Source organism: Venturia canescens, chromosome 2 (assembly GCF_019457755.1).
Source record: "Venturia canescens isolate UGA chromosome 2, ASM1945775v1, whole genome shotgun sequence".
Classification (NCBI taxonomy): Eukaryota; Metazoa; Arthropoda; class Insecta; order Hymenoptera; family Ichneumonidae; genus Venturia; species Venturia canescens.
Window position 1 is genome coordinate 15115509 of NC_057422.1, and position 23445 is coordinate 15138953.

The 23445-nt window shown below is 41.5% G+C and overlaps 1 protein-coding gene across 1 annotated transcript in view; it reads left to right on the forward strand.

Annotated features, from left to right (window-relative positions):
* Positions 1-11803: 11803 nt before the first annotated feature.
* LOC122406372 (uncharacterized) overlaps positions 11804-23445 on the forward strand; it is a 48980-nt gene continuing 37338 nt past the window's right edge. The window contains exon 1 of the mRNA XM_043411780.1: positions 11804-12246. The gene's annotated coding sequence lies outside the window, so the exon portion shown is untranslated. The remainder of the gene's footprint in view (positions 12247-23445) is intronic.

Consider the following 23445-nt stretch of genomic DNA (forward strand, 5'->3'; position numbering starts at 1 on the left):
GTATTTAACGAAGAAATAAGCTTGGTAGAAAGAGAAGGAGGAGGCGGAGGGGGGAGAAGAGAAAGAGGGACACAGCAAGAGATCGAGAGACGTAAAGAGGCAGTAAACGACGATACTCTCGAATATATCCTTTTGTTTTCTCTGTGTCATTACACGAAGTTGAAGCAGCATGAAAGAAGCTGGTGCAGGTTACGTACCAAGAGACGAAAACGGCAACGAAGGGGGCGCCGAGGAGGGAGGAGAGAAGGTACGGAAAAATGGTAGTAGTGTATCCCGCAGTATGAAAGAAAGCAAGCAGGTAACACGAAGAAGAAGAACAAGAGATAAAGTAGAAGTAGAAGAGGTAAAACGGGTAAAAAGGAGAGGAGGATAGCCGTTTGTCGGACATACCTTGGGGCCACCCTGGCGTCTAATTGCCTGTAATGCACTTCGGCGGCCGTAGGAGTTTGCCGCCAGAGAGAAAACGGGAGGTGAAAAACTCAGGTCGCGCAACGGGGCAAAACCGGGCGGCGAGTATCGAGGGAAGAGACGCGATGTTATGCCCGGCACGCTTGGACCCACACGACGGCAACGTCCGGGACGTCGATCTCTGCCTGCGTCTCCATACTTCTCTTGAAACCTTCTACTTGGATTACTCTTATGCACTGGTACCTTCCTTTAGACAGATTTCATCTAATCCAGCATCCCTACTAGGCTTGACGGGGCGGATGTTGTCAGGGGGGGACTGCGAACTCAAGCAAGGGCACGCCAAGGTGGTTACGTGGCATCTGAAATAGGTTGACCTTATATCTAGACTATTGAGGTCCAAAATGACGAAGCACGAAGCCTCGTCCCACCCTTGAACCCTGAAGAAGCGAACCTACGAGAGCCAACTTGTGCCATTCCCTCCCACTTTTCGGCGTTTCCTCCACAGCGTCAGTGGTCGTCGTCAAACGTTTATGTAATGTGGATGCACGTCTACCGATGCATATAAAGATATATTTCATGTAGCCTTGTCGTGATGTTATACCGAGTTCCGCCAAAAACGCAGGCTGAAAAAGTCATCGCATCGATCTCCTGTCCACTTGGTTCCATGCCGCCTTAAATCTTTTCTCGCAGAAGAAGTACACCTGGTGTTCGTGGCACGCTGAATGAAGACGTGTTCCTCGTTCTTTCGTACATTTCGTGCGCAACCCAATGTTCTTCACTCTGGTCAGTCCTCCTCTGCTCTCTCGCAAACTTGTGTCATTCTTACAACCTCGCTATTACGAAATGCGACGTCACGTTGTTAAAACAAGTCCATTATATGCGGAGAGAAAAAACATTTAATCACCGCCATTCGAAAGATTGAGTGAAAAATGCGTTTTGGATGGAACTCATGAGCGAGGTTGTTGCATCGATCGCTATGCCCGGAATTCAACGGGCCTCTAAACACTAATCGGTATATTTAGAATTTCCTGCATCAGTGACATTTTTTTTTACTTCGAAGATCCATCAATTCTAGTCAATTGCCTGCTTTTGCTGTTAAATAGTGGACTTCGCTTCGTCAATTTACGAATCTCGTCATTGGCGAATGAAAGTTTGAACTCTCCTGACCTTTTTTCTTATTAAGCTGAATCATTTCACGTCACCGAAAAATTCTTTGTTGAGATCAGAAATAAGCTTTTCGAACGACTCTTTCTCCAACATACGAATGAGTCACGTTATCTTTAATGTTCAACGCCGAATGATCGGTGAAGCAGATAAATAGATATTAAGTCTCTGCGGGGAGTAATTTCCCTGGATAGGATTGTTCTTTCCAGGATTTCCGATCTCCAAATTCCCCGCGTCTCACAAGAGTCTGACAGTTTTAGCGAGCAACGTAATATAACTCATCTGGTATAGACTTTGTGGGTTTGGCGGGTTGAAAATTTTTTGTTGTCGCGGCGGGATCGAAGGACGAAGAACCAGCGGCTATTATGAATAATGATTTATATCTTTTACCGGGACTGCACGATCCTGTTGGCGGGCGTGAGAGAAACAACTGATATGTTTGCATGTATGGGCATCTCGCGTTTTTTTATTCACCATCTCGTGTCTATATACGTTGATATAGAAGCAGAGATAGGGCATGTCCGACAAGGAGCGTTGAGGAAGATCACAAAAAGGAGTTAATAACGGTCGCGTGTTGTAATGCCCGCCATTTTCCACAAACCGACCACCTAACAAGCTACCTGCTAATGATATATGACGCGCGATGCGACTCTTTCACCCAGATATATATAAATATACAAAGCGTCGTGAGACGCGACTACAGGATACAATGTTCGTGTTCTGTGTATTCTCACCATCTAACTTTTCTGCTCATTTTTCTCTAAGATGTTCATATTTTTTAGTATCTCATTTTTATAATAAAATTTTCAAGGAAAAATGAAATAAATGATAGTTATCTGAGCAGTGTTTGCTTTAAAAGTTTCGTAACGAACGGAATTACTGGCAGATTTTCCGAGTCCACCTTCCAACGATATCTGCACAGCGACATCTTCGACAAACATTTTTTTTTACATCTTTTAGTTTAAAACAGAATGGGCTGATTTAATTATTGATTTTTATTTACTGCGATTCCCTGAATTTCATTCATTTGCACAATATTTTCATGACGACGACGATAAGTGTCAGTGACCGCAGACGTTGTACGTTCAACGTTCGAATCCAGTCATTAGATACACCGAGAGATACCAGACGCAATACGTTTTCATTTGCGATCGAGAAGTGAAAATAATCGTTAACTCGTTCGAAACTGTTTTTCTCGACATTGGAGAAATTCATATTATAAACTCATTAGAGTTGCATAGTAGCATACGAAAGTATAAACTGCATGTCCATCGGTTTCTTCGTGGTTACTTTCCTTTCGAGCGCAACTGATCAAATTGTTTCAGTCATAATATTTTTTTTTTTTTGGATATCAATGATTTTTTGTGGACTCGAATGAAACAGAGAGGGAATTTAGAACATTTATGTTTTACTCGAAACCATCGTAAATGTGTTCACAATATGAAAGTATGGAAGCAAGTTTTTCATTTTGATGGACTCGCAAAATTCATTGCAATGCAAAAGATTTATCAAAAGCTTTTTCAAAAATGTTTTCGAATTCAAGGGGAATTATTGTTAAATGTTTCTCCGTCCGTTTACTCGCTCACCAGATTCATTTTCGAACACCTTTATAAAAGACTTTCGAGTGCTAGTTTTATTTGCACATTGTGAGTCCGTATTTTCTCGAGTCCGTGGGAGAATTTCTCGTTCGCGATAATAAGAAGTCAGGATATAGTTGACCATTTAAGATCCAGTGCCTGGGACAAGGTGGGACCCGGACTTGACGTTTTTGTTCGACAAAGTCATAAATAAATAATAATAGGTAGGGAGGTTTCGTGCTCTGCTGATGTCGGAAAGTTTCTCGCCGCGAGACGAGATTATGTGGATTTGCTAACTCCTGCATACCATAATATTTTTGATTCTTTGCTTAGCATCAGTAGCATTGCTTTTTATTTCACCATTCAAAGAGTCCAATGCTATATCAATGAACAATCGTTTCAACGTAAATAATGTGCGAAATTTCGTTAGGAAATAAAAGTTTTCAGATGCAAATATATTTTCAGCGTTTAACAAAGGTAATTTTGCCAATTATTCACTGAAATTTTCGTTCAAGCACCATGAGTAAATGTGAATGTTTAACCAGTTTACCAGGCAGTCTATTCCACTTCAAATCCACTTGCAATTATTTTGTTAGAAACGTATCGGAAATGATGGCTTTGACAACAGGAAATCATCAAGAATCTCGACTTAAGAGGTCCGCAACAAAATGTCACAACTTCATATCAAGCTCTCTTTACAGATATACAAAGTTGTTTAAAGAAATTGACAACGGAAAGAAAATCACTGCTGGGTACAACTACGAATTACGAAGGAATTCAACGAATCTAGAAAACATATGTTACTCGGAGAGGTACCGGACACGCACGTTTTCCTGAACGCTCTCGTTTTTCTTTTGCAGACCAAGCAACTAGGAATAGCTATTTGAAGTGGCAGAACTAGCAAATGCTACAGAGAGGCTTAATTCCTGTGGCACACGATGAAGCTACATGTACACTTTTACCGAGCGCAACGACCATCGTAATTTTAGCGTTATTTGTCGTCGGCTTTTTTTCCTGATCGACATAGCGACGATTTGTGCGGTCCCCAAGTGTCGATTTGATCCAACAAGGAAAAACAGGAAATTTTGAGCGACTGAACGTGCATTTATACGCGATCAACATTTTCTATTCGATTTTCCTCACTCCCAGAACTCATCCGGTAATCAGGCGTTTTCTATGTTCTGCTCGTTAGTAAAAATTGCCCGACGGTGTTATAGGCCGATAATAGTTCCATCCCAAGATCACAGGTGAATAGTTACGCGACCTCTCCGGTTGCACGTAGCCCTTGCAAAGTTTTTCCGCTCTCCATCATTTGATTTTTCCCCTTCTGGGGGGGGACATTTTTGCTGGAGCGCTTCGGCTTATCTGGAGAAAAACTCTTCGTGTATCTGTGCACTTGGTTACATAAACAAACAGCGGGAACGTGGAACTCCAGAATAACGGTAGCGTCTACGATGTTGATAAAATTGTGTGAAAGAAAGTTCATCATAAATATAGCCCTGCCTCCAATAATGATTTTTTCTGTCCTGATTAATTTTCCGCTCGAAATGCATCACTCTCAAAACTGTCGCATCTGATTTCCAGTGTTTACGAAAAACTCGTATCAGGGAGCGTCTTATTTTTCAATAATCTCGTATCCCCCCAGTCTCGACTTTCGAATTTCAATTTCGATTCAACGTTGACTCACCACGTTGATTCTGGGTCACGATAAAATATGCTTTGTCTAGCGATTGAGTCTCGAAGAGAGTGTCTTCATGTTCCACCGCTTCGTTTTTTATTGAGGCTATAAATACGATAATTGCTAGCATTGAGACTTTTTTGATTGAATAGCAATAACGCCGCGGTGGAGTGTGGAGTGTGTGTTTGAGTACAGTCGATGCAGGTGAATGTTGCGACAGTAGGCGGTATATGCGGCGGTCATAATAGTATTGAGGGCAAGTGGGAGGTTTGGGAGTTGTACAAAAGTAGCGATTTTCCATGCGGATTACTGTATAGATATAGATAAATATACTTTCGGACTGGAGTTAATCAGGAGCAAAGGACAATTACCTGGCTGAATGACCGCGCTCGGTGCTCCCGATGAAGCGGCGCGTCGCCGACAAATCTCTCCCACGAAAGTCTACCTGTGTCTCTAGGGAACGGCGAATCAGAGCCGAGCAAAAACCTCTGGCAAGTCTAGTAGCCATCGGGATAGAGAATAGAATAAAATAGGTGTGTGAGAGAGATGGGGGAGGGAGACAGACGAGGAGAGACGAGAGACTGAGAGAGCGAGGAAGGGCCAGGCGGGGAGGTGAATTTTTACGAGCCGACCGAGATGACAGGGCGCTCAAGAGCGCCTTATAGCACCGCTACTTCCGGTTTCTCGCGCCATCTTCGTCCAACTCTCACGATTTCTTCATCTCGAATTTCATTTTTTCCTCGCGTTTTTTTTTCTATCACCGTAAAAGATTCAGTTGCATGGACGTGCGCGCGCAGTAGATGCAATTTCACTACAGCTTGGAAAACAATAGGAAAGAAATGATTAGTTTTAACTGAACGTCTCAACGGCGGCAGACTGAATAAAAGAGCTACGAGCAACATAATTAACGGAGGATTGATAGTTTAACTACGAAAAGGAGAACGTTTTATCGATTCCCCTAAATTCGCATTTTTTCATGATAAAAATGTCCACTCGACCCATGCCCCGAGGCCCGCAGGAAATCGATAGCTGCGCACATGCAGCCTGGTACAGCTTAGAGTATATGAAATACTCGAAGCAACCTCTCGATCTTCCGAACGAAGCTCTCCTTGCTCTTCTGCTTTCAAACTATATACCAGTCTCTCCTTGGTCGCTCTTCGTGCAATTACGTATCGAGGCCAGCACGAGAAAAACGCCCAGTGCATCGCTTGCCAATTACAGGTGCGGTAAGGGCGGAAAGAGGTGGAGGGTACTCTAATTTGTTGCCGTTGCTGTGCTCGTTCGCGCAAAGGGCGGAAGCCGCCCGACACACGGGATAGGGTGTGTTCGGGATCGGTAAACCCGCGAATCGCGTTGCTCCGTTCCACTCTACACGCGAGAAGAGGATTCTCGAGATGGGCTATATATTGCGCCTGCAAACCCGTTTAGAAGAACAGGCATTTTTGTACTTCACAGGTTACTCTCAATGCTACTTCGCTATCGATTCGTCTTCCGCTTTGATTATCGAACTGGCAGATGCGTACCAAGGCAAATTTATGAACCACGATTTCGTCAAAGAGTTTGAGAGATTTTCTTTCCGATTTGCGATAATTGGCATCAACGCTCGTATTCAAAGGCCTTATGAGCTCTCGTATGGTTCGTAATAGTTTTTGGAAATCATCGTTCCCAATGAATACGAATGAAAAATATGGAAAATCGTTGAAACAATTGCAATGATGAATGGAAAAAAAAATTTTTTTTAGCAACTCTGATCTGTAACAAGAACTTTTCTTCGTGTCTTTGGTGTTCTTGTATAAACGACGATGTGCATAGGTTCACAAGACCGCAAGACGCACGTCCTTTTAAGCGAGAAAAATGATGAACGGAAGATGCGCGTGCGTATAAAATATCGGTCTCCACGCGGCGAAGAAGGGTGTGGAGAGAGTGCGGTTAATCGAAAATGCACCACGAGTAACCAGGCACCAGACTTTGTCGGCGAATTGCCGAGCCGTACGGGCCTTCGAGCGAATAAACGTGGAGAGCTAACCATGTATATTTACATGCAGGCAGTTTAGCTAGTTGCAACCTTATGTATTGAGCAATGAGTCTTGCAAAAAAGCTATTGCGTTGACATAGGCAAATAGGCTTTTGAGATTCGGAAATCTAAAATGTTTATTTATCAATTTTGAATTTTTCATCAACGCTTGAAAAAGCCGAATATTCGTGCCGAACGCTCCGAACGCTGATCAAAAGTGCCGAGAAATTATTTGCCATACACGGTGAATATAAACCCTCGGTTGGGGCTCTTCGAATGTCAAATAAAAAAAGAAACAAAACGGCGCCGGATGACACCACGCCGTTTCGTTCTCGAGCCACATAACAGAATGCCAAAAATCGCGACATCTTCATCGCCGCATCGAGACTTCCGCAGGAAGCCACTTTGGCCGCGCATATTAATCATCGTCGTGATTCGACAACCATGAATGTAACTCTAAGATACTAATGGGAATCATCTAATTAATAAAGCAATACGGAGAGTGCTTTCTGTAGATGATAACGCAAATTCATTAGCCCGCTCTCAACTCCATAAATGACTTCCTGTCGACCGACGTAGAGGTCTGGCGATCGAGACACTCCATTGACTATCCATTCGATACATCAATCATTTCCTAGAGGTATGGAAACTTTTGGCTAGTTAATAAATCAGAATTTGCTCATTCAAATATGAAATTTTGCATAACGACGATGTATACCAACCTTCGAAATTTCCTTGTGCACCATTGGTCTTTTACTTTTTTCCATAAGTTTCCAACCGTTTCCGGCGTACAATAAGCGAATGTCGCCAATTTTCCTGTTGCGTTTAATAACTCATGCTTTTTTTTTCTTATTTTGAACTTGCTTTGCTTGCCTCTGTGCATTTCCCAATCTAATCTTTTGACGTTGGGACTGTCGTTGGGCAAAAGTCTTCTAAATAATCTCGTCCGAATCGCTTTAGCCCAGTAGCTTATCAGAGTTTTGGAAGTTTTTAAACGAAAGCTGAGCAGGTCCTTTAAGTAGCAAACTATTTTCACAACGACAATTTAAAAAAGACACATAAATTGAAAAGACGACCTGTTTTGCTACTGCATCAGTGTTCATGGAATCCCCACGCGTCAGCAGCTTCGATCCGCCATTGAGCACGACTTAACGCAAGGCATATACTATACATACGTGTATTCAAAGAACGGGATACCTCGACAGAAATTTCCTCAGCAAGGTTGTTGACAGTTATGCTGCTTACTGCGCTTGTTTGCAAAATATTTTTCAATGAGATATTACTTTGAGTTTAAACTGAAAATCGCTGATACGGAAACTTGTGACTGCTGGAGCGACAAACACCTGGTGCTCATCTGGACTTTCAGGCGACCTTTTTTATTCGCATATTTTGATGATTCGACTCGTAGCGTTGAACAAATTTTCACTTCGAGCTCTGAAAGCACTGGAAGAAATCTTTATTTGCAAACTTTTGATATGCTTCAGATTAAAAATGCAGATTATTTACAGCAGATTATTTGCGAAGTCTCTGCTCACAGGGCTACACAAAGTATTCATACGAATTGCAACTTCGATTTGGAGTACAGAAAATTCCTGTTGTACCATTGAGTCTATTGTGAAATAGTAGAGCATTTGGCGTGACTCATTAAACACAAGAAATGCAATGGGTTCATTGTAAATACCTTTCGACACTTTTGTTTCAGTTGGATTTATCGCGGTTAGTGTCACTTCAAAGGAGACGTCGAAAAGACAATGACCACAGCCTTTCTCGAAGCAGAACAGTACCTTAATGGACCATTCTAATTGCGGAGTGACTGGAACGTTCGAATTCGTCTAAACCGAAAGAAATGCAGAAATCTCAAATGCAGAAATCAATACGAATGGAAGAAAAGTTGCTTCGAACGTGTTTCATATTGTATGTTGAAGAGGTTTTGCAACTCGCGAAAACGCGATGCCGTCGGCGTTTAACGCCGGGACTTTTAAACTGTGTAATGAGAAAATGGTAGGCGAGGGAAGTCGAGCCTCTTTAGACACCATCATTATTTGTATTTTAATTCAAATGAGAATTCATGATGCGAGAATAATTGTACATTGTAAACGTATAAGAACAACCCACCGTCATTATCGGTTTCTTTCACGGCTGCCGACACTCGGGCAATCTTTCAGTCGTGAACCACAAAAAAAAACTTATTTTCAAAACGAAAATGGGAGTGCCCTGAAAATTGCTTCACCGCATTGGGTGTACTCGTAACAAAAGATATACATGCCAGTACGAATAATAAGAACTCACATTGTCCCCAAACCATATTGTTACTTGTCGACGTTTAGAAGAATCGATGAACCAAAATTCTTCAAAACTAAATTTGTCTCGGACTATGGTCCTATCTGCGTCATATCTGCAAATTTCACTATTCCATTTATTCGAGTTAACTCAACGGTGGAATCACTCACACCGGTTCCAGCGATCGATAATAAAAATAATAAAAAGTAGAATATTTGGTGAGAAAAAAAATTACCTTTGGCAAAAAAATGATTGTGTTTTACTGAGTTATCTTTCATTGAAGCATTGTTAAAGTTGATAAAAACTATTCGAAAAATTATACTGTTACGAAAAACTGTACTCAGCATGATTCTCGTATGGATCGATTTCCAAGGAGAATTACTCGATCCGTTTTTCGGCAGAGCGGAGTGCAGTTTTTTTTGTCCTGAAGAATCCTTACAGATGTAAAAATCTATGATAGAATCTTTCCGACGGAAATGTTGAACCAAAGCCTCTACTCCGAATGGTTTAATCTAGCGAGATAGTAAGAAGACTTTATTCGATAAATTGAAGAATGTAATCATCTCAAAATGAAGCATAAGATAGAACGAGTTCGGTAGGCAAAGTCGCAGCATATAATTTAATGGGTCAATTTTCCCCCTCAAATCCATGCGGTCGAATACTTAGATTTTTTTTGTAATGGGTTCTTGGGCCTATGACACAGCTTGAAATTCAAATGCATAAAGCTGAAAGCATTGAGCCACGAAAGCTGAGCCGTCTTCGACTTTCACTTTGACCCTTTTTGCTTGGCGTGGTTACGTCACTAAGCTTTGTAGAATCGAGCATCGGTGTGAAAAAGCACGATGGGGTCAGAGAGTAGCAGGCAATCGGTAATTGATAAATCGACCAATCTCCAACAAAGATACGCTGCATCTCGTCTCCCTTCGCCGAAATTTTTTTATTTTAATACTCGGCGTCAAGATGCTGCCACATCTTTAGTAGGTAAAAATGATAATTAATTAGGCCGTGAATTCGTGTTGATTACAGTGCACAATCAACGCTTCGGTATTCATTAAGGAGTCTATTGAAACTTTCATAATACCTTTACGAATTTTCATCATGTTGACTTTGATTGAAAACCGAAGATTTTTGTTCCAACTTTGATAATTCTTTTCACTCTATTCGTGAAAGTTAATCATCAATGATTCCTTATCAATCGTTGATATTCGAATACAAATTTTGGTGGTCGACGACGATACAGCGGCTAGAAACATTTTTTTCGTTTATTTAATGCCTTTTTCAAGATTTTTACTTTTTGAGGTATTGAATGTTTCTACACAACTGGAGCTCTACTAGCAAATTGAATTTCGCGATAGTTCTCTAAATGCATTTTCATAAGAATTGTATGATTTGTCACGAAGCTCGATACGATGTTGACACGTTTCTTCTTTGCTGGCGTGTTATGGAATTTTTCAGAGAAAATTGAGAAAAGATATGGGAATGATTTTTTAAAAATAATTATAAGTGGGAACTTTGTCGCTATTAATAAAAATGACTCATTATGCCAGATATTCAACGAAGTCACGTTGCCAAGTTTGGTTTCCAGTATGTAAGATTTTCATGGTAGTATACTCGTCACTCTTTAACACTTGGACACTAGTTTTACTCCCTCTCTTTGGCCTCTCGGACGAGGTTCAAGCGTGCTGCTTTTCTCTTTAAAACAATGTCACTCGTAGCCTGTGAAGATACTTCACTATACGTTGACTTCTTTCACTGTACGTGTTTTAAAATTACAGTTGACCCAACGATAATTTAGTTCGTTTGAATCCGACCTCTGCTTCAGTGGATCAATCGTTATTTATCGAAAGTACCCAATCGATGAAATCAGTAACTGATATACATTGGAGTCGGTTACCAGGTTTGCCTGTCGTGTACATTCGGATCGAGTTGGCTCATCGAGATCGATTTAGATTCGTTTCAGATTAGTCGGCTTCCATTGATTATTCCAATGCATACAGAATTTCTCTGTTTCAGAGTTCGCAGTTCATTCTTAAGCTCCTTCCAAATGTTAAACTTAGAAAAGCATCAGATACGTTTTCAGTTTCCTTGTTGAAACTGGCGCAGGTCTCTCGGTAGTTCAAGGCCAAATAAAAGAGGCAGGAACATTGAATTTTTCAAGGAAATGGTTAACAAAGTGACGCGGTTTTTCCAAACAACTCGGAAAAGCCGGTACAACTGCGAGTCGTAATTCCATTGCTCATCCATGAACTTTTATTGATCGTTAAACGTTATCCGAAATGGATCAATCAGAGGGATCAGCGAAGCGGGGAAGCTCGTTATGATTCCCACTTACGATCAATCCCTTTCACATTTCGTAGCGCTCTCAAAATCCGCGTGGTCGCGAGTCGTGCACGAGAGAGCACATGTCTCGAGCCACGCGAGAGGTTCAGCGTCTAATGTATGCTTCTATATCACATCGATAGAAACAGCGGAGAGTTACGGCACACGTACACTCGCGCGCGGAGACACACACGTAGGTGGATTAACATAAATGCTCGTACGGTTATAGAGAGGCGCACACATTAGCATGGCATACCACAGATCCCCGTTTCTGTGTAAATAAAGGTCGTCTACGAGACGCGCAAGCGCCCCCACTACGCGGCGTATCGCGCCGCGATGTGAAATCTATTCGCATAGTGCGACGTGGAGGAGAACTCGCGTACTCTCTACACACGAAGCCGGTAGCAAAAGTTTCTCGTCAACGCCGCGATAACGGCGAACGATTTTCTTTTATTTTTCGCTAACCGAGGCACCGCGTTTCCTCCTCTTTTCCGTTACGAAGCAACCAAAAAGTCTGCTCCAAGTGACAGTAGAATAATCGATCGGGGCACGCTCCGCGAGATCGAACCGTTGGCGGTAGAGCGTAAAAGTATTCTGGGATCGAAGTATCAGTGCCAATGCGGAAGTAATCGGGGCGCGTTTGCCGTTGCAGCGAAAGGTGGAAAACAGTGAAACTACCGAAAATTCGGCTCTTCGATTGGATTTATCTCTGATGCGTCGATCGCTTATTGCAAACTGAGCCCAGGTGTGTTCGGCAGGACGATTCCATCGGCAATCGACTCTCCAACGGACGAGGACATCGGTCGGTAAGGACAACAGAATTTTGTCTTCTTCGCTTCCTCGCACACCGCACCGACTCAGAAATTTGTCGCACTTTTTCTTTTTTAACCAACTCAATCTTGCTGGATAGGAAGAGATCGAGTTTTTCGGAAAATATGAAGTCACGTTGAAAAATTTTATGTGGGCGAATATTAGAAGGCTGCTTGGAAACCAGAATTCCACTCCCTAGAGCCGATGAATGGTTTTTTGGTATGGCAGGTTTGGAGCACCACGCTTCGTATAGATCTTGAAAGCATAATATTACGTAAGCACGCGCGAGGAGACCTTGAACGCTTCAACACCAAGCAACATCTGTACGTGTGTCTTATATACGTACATCTATAGTTGATAACAGGTTGCGAGTCAAAGTATTTCCCACTTCGATTGTTTCACCAAGTTGATGCGCCCGTAACTTCTTGACTGCATTATTTGTTCAAGCACGGAGTACCTTCATCTCAAATTACTATGACTCGAAACTTTAAATTAAAAAAATCCAGAAATATGAATATCCTGCGACGTATCTAGAGACGCGGCAGCGTCTTGACGCCATAAGTATTGAAAAAAAACATCTAGGCAGAGCGAGTCAAGATTCATATTTCTCGGTTTCCTCTTGCTGGAAACATTCTACGTTACTCGGTGGATTCCAAAGACTTGCCCTTTCTGAAACGATGTCAAGTGAATTCGTTTCTTCAATGAAAGTGACCTGATTAGCAAGGCACACATGAGCGGAAGAAGCCGTAGATTGGGGGCTTCGAAAAGAATGTTCCAGTGGTTAAAAGAGGCACAGAAGAAAAATCATTTTTATTGTATTGGAATGAGAACGATTTTAACCAATTCAAATACTTTTCTATCCATGAATTGACAAAAATGGCTTGGTCCTCACGTCGTTTCCGCAAACATCCGCGACTGTCATCGGCCTTCCACGATCAAGAGCTTCTTCCTACTTTTTTTGAACGTCCGATAACAAAGCAATTCCGTAATTCTTATCATGAAACAGTGTTTTTATTGCGATCGAGATCTGTATGAACGTTAGAAATGTCGTTTTTCCGCTCCAATAATTGAAATAACGAGAGGGCTAGAGTATACGAGCACATGATTCGATGAATGAGTTCGGTGACACGTGGATGTGCGACAATTAATTGAGCCTCCAGGTGCTCTCCCATGTCCTTTTTTCCTCGATTCATGTTGCGGGTGTCGGGCAAGGCAGAGAATAATCGTGTATGACTCTCGCGTTTTCTGACTTCGATTATTTCGTCATCAAATCGATTTTATAATTATTCTGATTTATTTACATTATTTCAATAACTTTGGATACGAAAATCCAAAAAAAATTCTTTCGCGAAAGCCAGAGGGGTGCTGCCACTTCTCGGATCTGGCAGCAGTTCAATTCTCATGTGATTCGAACATATTTCACCGTCAATTAGTGACAAAAAGATTATTTTCATAAGCACCAAATGAGTTTAGTAGAGTTATGCAATCTCATTAGAAACGGCGATGACGATGACGATAAAAATAAACAGATGACCAAGTGCCGGAACCCCAAAATATCGTTGGACCGACCATTGAGCATAATTGAATTAGCGTATCCGTATTTTCATCCGCTAGGGCAGAATATGAGAATTGGCACGTGTTCGTATCAATGCGATGAAGCTTGGGCTTTCGACGATGTGAACGCGCCGAGAAGCAGATCGATAACTCCCGTAAGACGCACATGTGAGGAACGACGCTAAGCGAATTTTAATAAGTCATCGCGCTCGCGTTGTGGTCAAACCTTAACTATGTGATGCAATGCTGTGTAATCATAAGGAATTGAAGCATGAATTACCTTGTGAAGTTTCTAACACGGAATGCAATTCTTTAATAAAGAAAAAAAACTAGAATTAGAGCCGGTGCGAGTAGCGCTGAGAGAAGCGGTCCGAGGATCGGGGTCTTGAGAATAAATTTTCTCTCGTTTTTTTCACATTTGTGCATTGAGATTTGAGCAAACGATAGCAGACAAATAATAATAATCTCCGCACTCTCGTGCACTTCATTCGTGCCCAAACTTTAATAATCATTATTAAAATTAAATTCGAAATAGCCGTCGCAATAGCATCCATGCAAGTGCATCCAAAGGCTGGAACTGCTTCGGTAACAGTGTTTATAAAAAAAATGTAGAAAATCGATAATAGTGGCGTGTTGATCTGAGTCGCTGATTAGCCCCCACGTGCGTGTTCAGGGGATCAGCAAAGTGTCCCGGAGCCGCATTCAAATAATAACTCACACGCGTGACGTTTCGTGTCGTAGTTATATTCCGCACATTGTTCGTCGTTCGCTATTCAACGGTCGATAGGAGATCCTCGATGATCGGTAAGGAGGTTCGCTGTGAGCGATGAATCCACGCATACAGTCAAGTCTTGCTATTTATGTTAATGTGGCAGCGAGAGAGCAAGCCACGTGCAGGCTATTGGCGTCACTGACACAGACTCCATCCTCTTGAGTACAGTCATCACATATGCAGACACGCTCGAGTGTGCTGCTCGTAGAATGGGAGTTAAACGTTTGGTCCACAGATGTCTCCAACAGCCTCTCCGCGGTGGGAATACGCTATGATTTTTTTAGCGTGATCCGAGGAGACTTTCGCTCTTGAAAGATTGACGCGGACCACTGAGTGCTCTTTTTTGCTCGATTGCCCAAAAGTTTTCATCGATTCTGAGCAGTCTAAAATGTTTGAAAATATCCACGTGACTTGATCAACGAGCGACATGCTTTTGCGTGAGAAAGAATTTTCTAGTGAACGATTATTTCGTTATTAAAACAAAAGGGATTCGAATGCAATTCGGGCTTCGAAGTTTCAAACGCTAGATTTTTATCCTCGCGCTCACTCAATCGTTCGCGGATCAATAAAATATTTAACTTATAGCTCGAAATCGGCCTTTCATAGAGTCCCGAGGGAATGTAACGCTTGGAGATAAATAATTGAATTTAAGTGGTCATATGAGAAGAATGAGGTTCAAGAATCTCAATGGAAAACAATGCAGTAGTTGTTAATAGAAACGAGCTTCGATTGGATACGGTATTCCATAATTGATGTGCGTGGGACGTCGAAAAAAGGAAATCCAAGTCGGAGCTAAATGAGGCGGGCCAGATTCACGTCAATTTATTGCGTTATAGATGTTAGAATTTCGTGTGGTTCGGTCGAGGACCTGAAGACCTATTTGAAGGAGCTAAAGAGCCGTATAGAATCCGGAAAATTCATATTGGCCCTCAACAATTGAAAAATCACCGGATGCGAGTCCGCAGCGATTCGACAATCCCCGAACATATTTCCGGTATACAATGAAAGGCTCTCGCCCAGCGTTTGCGAGAATAATGAAGATTTTTTTGGAAGTTTGTGTCATCTGGCCTCGTGTACGACCCTCTTCTCTCACACGTCATCATTGTCCGCACGATCTATTTTCCCAAAGCACAATTCGTTCGGCATCTTTGTACATTTAGGATGAATACATTGAATGGTGGTGAAAACTCGAACGTCTCTCTTTTCCTCGTGCGCGCGCGCTCAGCCGGCATCTTGTAATTTCTCGTATCCGCAGGATCGGCGTGAAACTAGAAAACCTTTTCGACAATCGATTTCTATTGGATTTGCCGCTTGTTCGGGCGTGTTCGTTTGAACGTCGTTCCCGCCGCAGAGATTTTCCCTAGGAGACCCAACACGAAGTCGTCCCGCTGTACCAAATGCATCTCGCTGTACGTACTACGCCGTATCTTCCTCTATTCCGGTGCCGACGCTGCTGGACACTGAACTGAATTTTTGTGCAAGTCTCAGCATGCTTCGCTTATAAGTTAACGACAATGGAAGGAAAGAGAGCCTTAAAGCAGTGACCAGGTGATCGGAAGGCAAGCTGCACGTGCCGGAATGCTTCTGTGTGCAACTTACATGTGTCAGCTTCCTTGCTCTTGCACGCTTCTGTAGCCTGCAAATAAGCACATGCGGAGTATCTAGTGTATTGTGTAAAAAGCCATACACTCATCCTTCCAAATTCAAAGGTTTAGAAAACTTTGTGTACTTCGTGGTGCGGTTGATCTATATTTTATTCTGGAAATTTTGATCAAAGATTGGGGTTGAAAAATTTGTGTTTTTTTTTTTTTTTTTTTCGTTATCGTACCAAATCCCTCAACGCGATGTTGACAGAGGCAATGGTTCCGGGGAAACGTTTGATAAATTTCGAACGCAATTCAACGCTTTCCTGACTCAAAACACTTTCGATATTCCAGGTTAAAAAAATGTTCTAATTGACAACAAGAGATTGAAATTTTTCTTCTACTCCAAGCGACATTTTCAGTCAAAACCAAAATGATTTATGAGATTAAAATTTCTAATGTTGCGGTGAAGCATTTAACAAGCAGCCGGCTGAGAAACAAAGCCGAAACTCCATGTCTCCGCACAGCCGTTTTTATCGCAGATATTTTTCTTTCGCCAAGTTTACGTGCCCGCCAAATTTCGTAGTTACGACCGCCTAAACAGCAAGAGTGTCTTTCCCGAAATTACCCGCTCTCCGAGTCCGCGTATACAACTGGCCGAATGAGTTTTGTTCACACGACATTATCACCCCGGCCCTCACCGGGGCCACCACACATACATACACCGTCCAACGGGTCAATGTAACCCTCGAGGACTTTACCTTTTTTTGAATAGAAATACACGAAAAAGAAACCTCAATGAGTGATTCAAAAAATTCTACTGAGACCGGATGAATTGCGTAGCTGCTCGTCGGCACATTTTTCTAACTGACAAACTTGATTTTTAACACGAATTTCGAACTTTTGCGCTCACAATCATGATGATGCAATGAGTCGGTCGGTACGATATGAAACAGTGACTTCTCTCGCAGCCCGATAAGTTTCAATGGTCGGGGAAGTAACTTTTCCATCGACGTTTGGAAAAACTTAATCCTTGAACAAAACGGAAATTATCCGCTTCAATTGCTAGGTAAAGAAATCAATAAAAATGCTTAATTGCGTATGTGGAAGTCGGTTATTCTCATTGCTTAATCCAAATGCCAATGATGACTTCATCATCATCATCATCATCATCATCATCATCATCATCATCATCATCATCATAACAACAGTTTCGTTACTTTCCGCACCTTTTCATCTCCCATGAAATGACCTGCTCTTGAGCGATAAAAGCCTCATATAGCAAAATAAATGTTGTGTAGAAGACTGGATTTCGTGAAGTTCAGCACGTGCTTGTCATTTTAAATCATTCAACTCATTGTCCATAAGGCCAAAATTCAAGATTCGAGATTGAGTTTACTTACCACGAGACAAATTCCACGCTTTCGCGGATTCCATCGGCGATTTTCTCATGACTCATCCTGCGTACACCGCGGCTCTGACTCATATTCCCCTCACGCCGCTAAGATTTCTATCTCTATCTGTCACTCACTCGACCACACTTTATTGGCACTACACCGCGACCTCTTCGCGGGCATGTTACGAGTCGTCGGCCTGTACGATCGGACGTCGTTCAACGTATTTTCGTCGTGTTTGTTCCTTATCGATGATTGGATGGTTCCAGAACACGTGTATCCATAATTACCTCTTTAATTGCTTCCGAAAAATAAACTTCCGATACAGTGTGGTTCGATCCCTCGGAGTTAGTCTAAATTTCAAAATATATTATTTTTACTGTTTCTCTCACCGAAAATTGCATGCTTTTGCGAAACACGATTCAATGAATATCAACACGTTTTTTCTCATCTTATTTAATTTCAATATCCTCGTTTGTTTTAATTCATAGAAAATGTCACAGGAGATTACGAAATAGAATTTATTCGCCCCTTCACCTATGATAATCGTTTTACAACCTGAAATTGACGTTTAAATCTCAAGTGTGGCGAACGGCTGACTGTGCCTCAATTTTCTTCGTCATATCTCGCCTCGTTGCTCCCTTTTGATAACTGCTGATGTCTATAATAGAAGGTATTAAAAAAATATTACAGTTCAATGTAACGATTGAAGTTGTCAGAGTTTGCGAAAAAAGAAACTTCATCGGGGTAAAAAAAAAATGCAATCTCATTATTCGGAAGCCTCTCTCTATTCCACTATGATCTTTATAGAACAGACAAATACGAATGAGTTTAAGTGACCGCTGTTTCTCTTATACATTCATTGTGTATATGTGTAGTCATATGGAGTACTGCAGGCACGATGACGTGTAGTTGCATAACTGTATGTACCACGAGAATAACGATACTATAATAAGTGGCTCGCGCGGGAATGTCGTTTCTGAATAATCATTAGTAAATGGAGTATAGACGTGAATACATAGCGAGCTCTCGAAGCTCTGGTCGAAGTTTCGCGAGTGTTGGAAGCTTCCGTTTTGGAGTCTTCGTTATTTCTACGAATGGTTCAAGCTTTTCCGGAGAGCATACATGAGCAGATTCGACGAGTGAAAAATTTGAGTTTTCTTCCATTTTGTCGAGTTCCCATTTTCACAATATTTTGACGCTTTCGATGATATTCCTGGGAAATCGTGGTTCCTAATACTGGCTCGTTTCGATTGATAAACGAAATTTAAAAAATCGCAGATACTGTAAAAGATCTGCAAAATCTGATGGGAAGAGCCAACGTGAGAATGTCGTCTTTACTAGAAATGCTTAGTTGGAGCCCAACTAATTTCCGGTCGATTATGATTCATCGATGTCGAGGTCGAGCGAGTACTAAAAGGCGACGCTTGGAAGGTTCGATATAAGTATAGCCTCGATTTTCCTTGATGAATGGAAAAGTTGTCGCCTTTATTTTTATACGCATTATTCAACGTGAGTTAGGACGATGAATAAGGAGCACAGCATTTTTGCAAACTCTTCTGAAAGTGTTAATTCTTGTTTCGTGTGACTTTGTCACACGTTCTCGTCGGGTCGGAGCCTCCAGTTATAATATATTTCACATAAAATAAACTAGGAGCTCGATCGAATTCGATTCCTCAGAACCATCGATGCGATGACGCCTCCAGAGAAGTAGATACTTGCGTCAGAAAAGTTTCCACCTCGGAAAGGATGTAAGGGAGTTGCTGCACGTATTCCGTACTCACTCTCTCTGTATATAGATCGAGGTGCTGCAGTGACGATGCACATAGAATTCTAGAAGAAATTAGCGCTACGAAAATCGCTACTCATCGTCGATACAATTGAATCATTCTATTTTCGTTTAATATTTCCTCACTCGTCAAAGATTAGGATTTACCAGTTTCAATGATTCCAGGTGGATGACGAATGTTTCATAATTGCAAGCATTTCGTTAGTACAAGGCTCCGGTTGTATGAAAATCGTAAAACTTACAGAAACTTTAAATTGCTTCGATTATAGCGGATGAGAGGAAAAACTATCAACGAATTATCTGTGTCTCGTTTATTTTATGTGTGTAGAGCACGGCTAGTAAATATACGGAAGCTCCATCAACATTGCGGAAATGAGTGTCATTCGATAAGTTTCTTCCGGCAAAACCTTCGCGTTTGTTTATAAATGTTTTATTTTCCACTAGGAAAATAGTGCAGATTATTTGGAAAACTATTGAATACGAAAAATTTGCGCTATTCGAGGTGGGTTTTTACGTTCTCGATCAAATCACACTCGCATTTTCTTTTACACGCTGTGTTACCGTGGGCAAAATAAAGTTTTATCTGCTGAATGTTAAAAGGCAGTCTCAAAGTCAAACTTTCCTGCGCTTGTAATTGCGTCAGAGAGTTTTTCCTTTGTATTGACAAATGGAAGTACGTCATTGCATTTACCAGAAGGAAAATCGTAATGGAAAAAAGAGATTCACCCATGACGAGAGTAAAATAATTCAAGAATCCGGGAAATGACGAGGTGACGAATGTAGATCCTTGATCAGTTTGTTTCACTTTGTCATCTCCGTTTATTTTCATTGGCAAAATAATAATAACGACATCATTGTCTGCTGCATTATTGCCTTGCTTCCAATACGCATTGGTGCGGAGATTTATTCGAAATTTAAGAAATCATTAGAATATAAGCGGGAATAAAAGTCCTGAACGCGTCTCTTCACAATCGATCAAAAATATTTTCCAGTTTACGAAAAAATCAAATTTCAAATTCGTTTTTTTTCAGTATTTTATTTTAATTTACTTTACCCAGTAACTATAATTAAAGCGCTGCCTACTCGAGATTAATTGAAAATAATGACAATATTTTGTGGCACAATTTTTCTTTCGAATCAGGATTTCAGGTGTTGAATTCTTACGAGGAATTCTGACATCCGCGATTGGAATTACCGGCACGCGTATCGAGTTGTGCAACTTTTTGACGTCAGTCTTCGGTCGTTACACTGTGGGCTCGGATACTGATTCATACGCAGGCTTACGTCGTGCCGCAGAGACACTGCTGCTTTGTGTAACTTCGCGTCGATCATGAGATTATTTATACTCAGATTCTGCAATATCTGTACAAAAATACTTTCCTTATAGCGGCGTTTCGGAAAAATCCAATGAAAATGTCACAAGCTCTCGAAAGTTATAATTTTTTCAATCATACACGTTTGAAGAAACCACTTGCGTCCAGTCGATTCGTAATGGCTCCATTTATTCGTACTTTGAACTTTCCGATAGTTTTTATAGCCGGAATGCAATGCCCAGTCTGCAGCTATTCACCGATTCTTCTTGATGCGTCTTCGATTACTATTTTCTTGGGGAAAAACCTTGACGCTGACTATATTTCTGCTCAGGATCGTCTGGGAAGAAATATATTATTTATTGTGGCAATGAAAATTTTATTTAAAATGCAGACTTTTTGTGATTTAATTTTGAAACTGCTGTCTTATTAACCACTAATTAGGAAATGGATGGATCAAATACCTTCTATTAATTTTCTTCACTTTTAATTTGGTAGCAGTAGAATTTCTTCTGACCACAGGAAAATACACACACCCACAAAAAGGATTATGCAGAACGAGGCCATCGCGTGTGAACTCAACAATTTCCCTTCGATCGACGACTTCTGCGTAATGGCACTTAAGCTAGAACTGGGTCAGGCGGTCGATTGTGCAGAGGCCTCAAATTCGCACCTTCTTTTGAAAGAAACTATAAGTTGCGATGAGAGATCGTTCAAAGGATTCGATGAAAATTTTCTTCTTTTTCTTTTTTACAGTTTAAAATTGAATTTAAGAGAAAATACAATTTACAATTGAATCAAAATGGTAGATAATTTTTCTCGATTCTGTGCTGTTTTGGTATGTCGAATAGGTCAGTAATATCATGCGTGGGCTCGCGGTCACTGACGTCATAAAATCCGTTTGATATGTCGTAATGCACTCGAGCTCGCAATCGAACCTACGATATTATTCAACACGTGGATACAAGAAACGCACCGGAGGTTTAGTGAGTCTACTCATCTTATTGTGTGCGCGCTTCTCAGCGCAGACGAGCTGCTCGTAAAACGACCTCACGAGTAAGAGAGGGAATATAGATAGTACGGCAAGGCCGGGGATTTACCAGATTATATGGCGCTCGTTTGTCTAGTCGCGAACACGTATGAGCTGCCCACTGCAGCTTGATCGTATCCTACATGTGTTGCGTTAGCAGGATTCCCCAAGAGGCTTGTTGCCTTCCATTTGCACCTATTTATATGGACTTTATTGAGTCGCAACGTTACTCACAATGAATTTTCATTCTTGCTACCATGGTCGCTCTGAGAATGAACGTTTGCATGAGATGAATTTTTGACGATCTTGCAGATGCTGAAATGCTATGGAAAACCGTAGATTCTACTCGACGATGGCTCGTTACAACGCATTTATGGATATTCGTGATTATTCATTTATGCGAAATGATCAATCGACTCGCTGAATATTGAACGAAGGAAAATATATCGCGTGGTTGTATGATCTCGAATTTATTCTGATGATGCAAAATCATTTTTTTTTTCGTCGAAATCAATTCGTATAGCAATGTAGGAAAGTTTGGAGTCTTTGTGCCGCAGTGTTGATAAATTTTGGAATGGAAAAAGCGAAAGCCATTGGTCCAGTCGAAACGGAACTCAAAGTTCCCAGCAGTGAAGGAGGTCAGTAGGATCCTACAAATTTAGTGTAACGATTTTCAAGAATCCTTGCAAATTTATTACGTTTCATGGGATGACGCAGCAATTCGTTTTTTTTTCTCGAATGAACTCAAAAGAATTCACATCTTTTGTCGTTCGTTCCGTCTGTACATCCGACCCTTTCTCCGCCACTCGACGAATTCACCTTGCGATTCCACGAAATACTTTTGCCTGGTCCAGATGACGTAGATCGTGATCGAGCCGCGACCCGATCCGGATAGACCTCTCGAACTTTCACTTACGGGATTTGCGTCGCGTCACGATTTCATTGATCGTGAAACTTTTCTTCCAATTTCGCGAATCACCGACATCAGATTCATTCATGCCTCACTTGGATCAATACAAGTCACATCTCAGTTACAGCACAAGCAATTCTTTTCATGCGAGTAAATCCACCGTTATTTTTGATGTATTTTCGACATCATTTCTACAAAGAATTTAAATCTTCGAAACAGCTATTTTATATGCACAATGGACATCAGTGAGAACACGTGTTCTTGTGGTGAGGAAACAGTCCCTTAACGGGACCAGCGCTTTTTCCTTCTCCCACTTTCACTCTTTCACACAATATCGAAAAGAATGTTGTAACAGGGGGACGCGATGACTAGATCCTCGATCACATAGCGTGTCTTCCAGCACACGTGTTTTCTCACTGATCGATCATCAGTAGTATCATCAATGTTGTCTCGAAGTAGCGTCAACGATTTCAGTTACTTCCTCGACCGTTAGTGTCACTGTATTTTAATCATAACAGTTATTTTTAAATCGAGTATTGAAATAGTCTGAAAATAGCGTTGCCACTCTTCCTTCCTTATTATCCCCACTGACTCGATTGCACATCAAATTTTCTTCTTGATAAAGCATCTTCAGCTACTCCGGAAAGAATATCCATACGAATATACACGCATATAATATTAATAGTACTTAAGGAGTCGGCGAGCAAGCGAGAGGATGAGAAGTCTGCTTGCTGAGAGACTCCGCGGCCGGTTGAATGGAGAGTTTTTCCAAGAAAAGTCCCTGGACCCCATACGCACGCGTACGATGATTCAACCACGAAAGGCAGAAAGCCGGCGGGTTCGCTTACATTAA